The sequence below is a fragment of the Nicotiana tabacum genome, chromosome 1 (genome assembly GCF_000715075.1).
Source record: "Nicotiana tabacum cultivar K326 chromosome 1, ASM71507v2, whole genome shotgun sequence".
NCBI lineage: Eukaryota > Viridiplantae > Streptophyta > Magnoliopsida > Solanales > Solanaceae > Nicotiana > Nicotiana tabacum.
Genome location: NC_134080.1, coordinates 79600669 through 79606976, shown reverse-complemented (window position 1 = coordinate 79606976; position 6308 = coordinate 79600669). Strand labels below are relative to the sequence as shown.

General features: G+C 40.4%; 1 non-coding gene across 1 annotated transcript; it reads left to right on the top strand.

The window, feature by feature from the left end:
• The first annotated feature begins 4705 nt into the window (after positions 1-4705).
• LOC142165065 (small nucleolar RNA R71) lies at positions 4706-4812 on the top strand. Its single transcript, XR_012696075.1, has one exon. It is a non-coding gene; the product is annotated as a small nucleolar RNA R71 (small nucleolar RNA).
• The last annotated feature ends 1496 nt before the right edge of the window (positions 4813-6308 follow it).

Below are 6308 nucleotides of genomic sequence, written 5' to 3'. Positions count from 1 at the left end.
CCTGTGCCCATTGACTCTAAACGTGCGAGAGTCATTTTCTGCAGCAATCTCTACGGCACCAGTGGGGTGAATCTCTACTACACAAAATGGTCCTGACTATCTTGACTTTAATTTGTCCGAAAATAACCTCAGTCTTGAATTGTATAGCAATACCCTATCTCCGGGTTTAAAACTCCGCTCAAGAATATTCTTCATTCTCTCCTTGTATAGTTTTGTGCTATCAAAAGCGTGGTATCAAAAATCATTAAGCTCGTGCAACTCTATGACTCTACTTGTACCCACAACTTCTATATCGAGATTCAGCTGCCTCAATGCCCTCAAAGCTCTATTCTCCAACTCCACTAGTAAGTGACCCGCCTTCTCAAACACCAATTTGTACGGTGACATGCCAATCGTAGTTTTGAAAGCGGTGTGATAGGCCCAGAGTGCATCGTCTAGCTTTCTCGACCAATCTGTTCTTGTTGAATTCACAGTCTTGTCAAAGCACTCTTTATCTCTATGTTCAAAACTTCAACTTGCCCACTCATTTGTGGATGATATGGGGTAGCAACCTTGTGGCGTACATCATACTTTTCTAACAACTATGCGAAGGCTCGATTACAGAAGTGAGTGCCTTCGTCACTGATTATTGCCCTTGGAGTGCCAAATCAGGTGAATATATTCTTTCTTAAAAAACCAATTACCCCCTTTGCATCATTTGTAGGGAGCGCTGAAACCTCCATCCATTTTGACATGTAGTCCACAACTACGAGTATGTACTTGTTCCATATGAGCTGATGAAAGGCCCCATGAAATCGATTCCCCATACATCAAACACTTCTACCTCCTGAATTAGGTTCATAGGCATCTCATGTCGGCCGGAAATATTCCCGGTTTGTTGGCATTCATCATAACCCTTCACCCATAAGTGTGAATCTTTGAACAATGTTGGCCAATAGTAGCTCGACTCCAACACTTTTGACCTTGTCCGTACTCCCCCAAAATGGCTACCATATGGTGACGCGTGACAGGCCTGCAAAATAGAAGATTGGTCTATCTCAAAAATACATCTCCGGATCATGTTATCAACACAAATCCTAAATAGGTAAGGCTCATCCCAATAATACAAGCGACAATCCCGAAAGAACTTTTTCTTTTGAATAGAAGAAAGGTCATAGGGAACAATACTGCTCGCCAGGTAGTTTGCAATATCTGCATAGCATTGCGCTACCTCAAGACTCGTGGCTAATAGTTTTTCATCTGGGAAAGTCTCCACAATCTCTTCCACCTCGACCTTCTTCTCGGCTCCTTCCAGCCTAGACAAGTGATTAGCTACTTGGTTCTCTGTTCCCTTTTGGTCACGGATTTCGAAGTCAAATTCTTGTAGCAGTAGCACCCATCGAATCAGGTGCGGTTTTGACTCCTTCTTCTCGATTAAGTACCTAAGAGCAGCATGGTCCATATAAACAATTACCTTCGAGCCTATCAGGTATGACCTGAATTTGTCAAATGCGAACACCAGTGCTAGTATCTCCTTCTTGGTCATTGTGCAATTTAGTTGGGCCCCACTCAGAGTTCTAATTGCATAGTATATTAGATGCATGACTTTGTCTTTTATTTGCCCAAGAACTGTTCCCACAGCATAGTCGCTCGCATCACACATCAACTCAAATGGTTGCTCCCCGTCAAGTGCAACTATGATAGGTATTGTTACCAACCTCTTCTTCAATTCCTCAAAAGCTACCATGCAGTCATCAGAAAACACAAAAGGGTGATCGTTTTCAAGCAATTTACACAAGGGGTTAGCAATTTTGGAAAAATCTTTTATAAATCTCCTATAGAAACTGGGGTGTCCGAGGAAACTTCTTATTGCTTTGACGAAAGTGGGTGGTGGAAGCTTTTTGATCACATCAACCTTTTCATGATCTACCTCAATGCCTTTACTCGACACTAGGTGCCCCAATACTATACCTTCCTGTACCATGAAATGGCACTTTTCCCAATTGAGTAACAGATTAGTCTCAACACATCTTTTCAACACTCTTTTCAAATTCCTTAGGCAATTATTGAATGAGTCTCCGACCACCGAGAAATCATCCATAAAGACCTTCATGTTTTCCTCAAGCATATCAGTGAAGTTGGCCATCATGCACCTTTAAAATGTGGTTGGTGCATTGCATAGGCCGAACGGTATCCTCCAGAAGGCGTAGATGCCATATGGACAAGTGAACAATGTTTTCACTCTATCTTCCGGGGACAATGAAGATTTGATTATACCCCAAGTATCCATCTAGAAAGCAAAAGTGGGACTTAGTCAGTCTATCTAGCATTTGCTCAATGAACGGCAAGAAAAAATGGTCTTTTCAGATGGCCTTGTTCAATCTTTTTTAATCCATTCAAATTCGCCATCACGTGACTGTTCTTGTTGATATCAACTCATTGTTCTCGTTTTGTACTACAGTCATCCCACCTTTTTAGGCACAGATTGGACTGGGTTGATCCAGTTGTTGTTAGACATGGGGAAAATGATCCCCGCATCTAACCACTTTATCACCTCCTTTTCAACAACTTCCTTCATGTTGGGGTTCAGCCTTCTTTGAGTTGTTCTATGTGTACATATAACAAACTAGATGTGATAATGACAGGTAAAGTTGAGTTAGGTCCCAAGAAAACATACCTGAGATGAGGTGGTTGGGGCTTCAGTTCCAACATGCTTGAGTTACAACTTTGGTGGCTCTTCTATCGATGGCTTAGCTGGAGGAGTTTTCCTTTCTTTTAAGTGCAAAGGCTCAAATTCGAGATCCCTTCTCCAAAAACCATGAACTTCAAGAGTCAGTACCCACTCTGCCAAGTCCTCTCCATTTGCTTCATCTAAGTTCATGAAACAGTCTGCTAGAGGGTCTTTAGTGTTCAATGTCTCATCTTCCTCCTCCAAAATTACATCAATGGCTTCTATTAGAGAGCAGTTAGCAAATTCACTTGGTCGCCGCATAGATTTCTGCACGTTGAATGCTATGTCTTCATCATTTAGTCTCATTTTGAGCTCTCTAGTTTCACAGTCAATTAAAACTCTCCTAGTGGCCAAGAATAGTCTTCCCAAGATTATGGGAATCTCCTCATCAACTTGTCAGTCAAGAATGACAAAATTTGCTGGGAACACAAACTTCCCAACCTGTACTAATACATCATCAAGAATACCAGAGGGCCTCTTCAATAACCGGTCAGCCAGCTGTAGTAACATGGACGTTGGTCTAGCTCTTCCAATGCCTTACCTTTTGTAGATAGCCCGGGGCATCAAGTTTCTGCTTGCCCCCAAATCACGAAGTTCCTTAGCAAATGCATAGTTGCCTATTGTGCATAGGATTGTGAAACTCCTTGGGTCAGACAGCTTCTCAGCTACGGGTCTCGTCATAACAGCACTACATGTCTGAGTCAGTGTAATCGTGGCCAAGTCTTGAAAGTAGAACTTACGAGACATCAAGTCCTTCATCATTTTTGCATGACCGGGCATTTCCTTTAAGGAGTCAATCAATAGAATGTTCACCTGAATTTGCTTCAACTTCTCCAAGAATTTCTTATACTGTTCATCTTTCTGATACTTCGCCAATCTCTGTGGGAATGGTGCTGGAGGTTGCTTCTTCCCTATGATTTGAGTTTTATCTTGCTCAGACACTGCTTCTACCGTCGTTTCTTGTGCTACCTCAGTCTTCTTCGCAACCTCTTTTTATTTGCTAGTGTTCTCTTCTGCATGTTGTACTTTCACCTTAGTTAACCCTATTGAATCATCTATCTCAATTGGTATTGGCACAAGTGTTTCAGTAGTTCAGCTTTTGCGAGCCATTTCTTGCTCTAGATGTAGGTCTCTACCATTTCGTAGACTTACTGCTATAAGCTATTTCGGGCCCTACTCCTTTGGATTGCTTTGTGTATCTGCAGATAACATCCATTGGGGATGATTATTTAGATCCATTGAAATCTATCCTAATTAAATCTCAATACCCTTTATCGCTGATTCATGTGAGTCTACTCTCTCAGTTATTTTCCAGTAGACCCAATCAGTTGTTTCAGCATTCCCTTAAGTTCAGCAAACCCATCATCTTGTCTCACAATCCGCTGTTGTTGAGGTTGTTGATAACCCAGCTGTTGATTTTGCTGGTTGTAACCATATTGCCTTTGGTAAGGCACCATTTGACCCTGTGGTCGCATAGCTCCAGGATTGTTGTTGTTATTGTACTATTGTTGTGCTGGTCTATATTGTTGATTCTGTTGTCTCCTATTCTGACCACTTTGCCTCTGTCCCCTATAGTTGGCCACATAGTTCATATCTTCCTGATATTGCTGGTTGTCACCGTCCGCACTCCACGAGAAAAAATATGGTTGGTTAATGCATGGTGTACATAAGCCCCCATTAGTTGAATCAACTATGTGTACCTGCTGCTTCTTGCCTGATTCATCTATCTTTTTGGTGAGGATACTCATTTGCGTCATTAGAGTGGCCATATTTTCAACTATGGAATTGTTTGGGTCCAAAGCCACTGAATGAACTACAAGAGTGATTGTAGAGTTTTTTGTCATCCATCCCGAGTTTTGGGCCATCTTATCAAGTAGGAATTTGCTTTCTCTAAATATTTTGCTCAAAAATGCTCCACCTGCTGATGCATCAACATTAGCCATTAAGTTGTTTGCCAATCCCATGTAAAACCTCTGCCCCAATATCTGATTCGGAATGTCATGATGTGGACACTTAACCAGCATACCCTTAAACCTCTTCCATGTTTCTTGTAATTTTTATGTTGGTTTCTGCCTGAAGCTCAATATCTCATTAATTAGTTTAGTAGTCTTATTGGGCGGGTAGAACTTGTTCGCAAATTGCTTGACTAATTCCTCCCAAGTAGTGATGAAGTTTATGGGGAGTGAATTAAGCCAATTCTGAGCCTCTCCCGTCACCGAGAATGGAAACAACAGCAACTTTATTGCTTTTGGTGTCACATCAAGTTTCCTTTTCGTGACACATATCGACAGGAAATTCTTCAGATGCTGCTGAGGATCTTCAAAGTATGACCCTGAGAATAGTCGCTTGTTCTGCAACAAATGTAGCATGTTATTTGTGATTTGAAATGATTCTACTTGTATCTGAGGGACTGCAATTGCGGTTGCTAGGTTGTCGGTGGTGGGTTGTGCCCAATCATACAATGCTACTTCTGGCACAAGAGGCACCACACCATGATTGTTCGGATTATTCATATTGTTTCTGTTGTTTAGATTTCCTACTTCGTCTCCCATGTCTGGTTCGATTTGTTCTGTTGAGTTATTTTGTTGTTTGTCATTCTTGTTTGGACGATTCAGTGCCTTGAAAACTTTTTCAGGATCTGATAATGCTTCAAACAATTTACTAGTTCTTGAGGAGTTTCTAGGCATGCATCTGTAACACCCAAGACTACAAACGTTAGAATTTCAATGTATTTAGTTTAATTTGAAGAAAATTGACTACACTAAGAATTTTTACCACTTCTTTTAGCTGTAATTAATAACACCGTTAATTCCCCGGCAACGGTGCCAAAATTTGATTACGTCGAACTATGTCTTATAAAAAGGACTTAGCGGTCGTTGCAAATATATTCCGGTTAATAAGTCCGGAATCAAATCCCATAGGGAATTAACCTATTAAGCACAACTACTAGACTCGCACAAATTCACACAATCAATCTTTAGAAATATTTAAGTAACGAATTATATGTTTACTAACTAAATTACATAATGAAAATGCAATAAATAATAACTAACTAACAACGGGTTGTAGACAAGAATTGGAATGATCTAAGGTTATGATTTTCCACTATTTTCGGAATACTTTCTGCTATATTTTCTATAAATTTGCCTAAGTCTTCTCTATCAATCATGAGCACTCTGACTGTAGTAACTCTCTTTCGAGTAATTACCACAATATACTAGATATATTCTCCCGAATTATGCTAGCTGACCTTAAGTACAGCTCACTCAGACCGCACCAAAGTTTCGCGATCCCTAGTCCCAACTTTAAACCCTTCGTATTGATCCCTCATATACGTTAGGAGTGATGTTATTCGACAACTACCTAAATATGCACTCTCCCGAGTAATGCACACTAAATAGGCACAGTCGATTGAGGGGCCTTCAATCAACAACAATAATAATATAGTTGAACAAATAAAGAAAATACTACGGCAAATTTGTGTTAACGTAGCAAGAAAATCATCCTCCAACAGGTTTCACCATAACCCTAGATTAGGAGTTTAGCTACTCATACTTATAATAACAATATCCAAAGTATTTTGCATAACTAAAATACA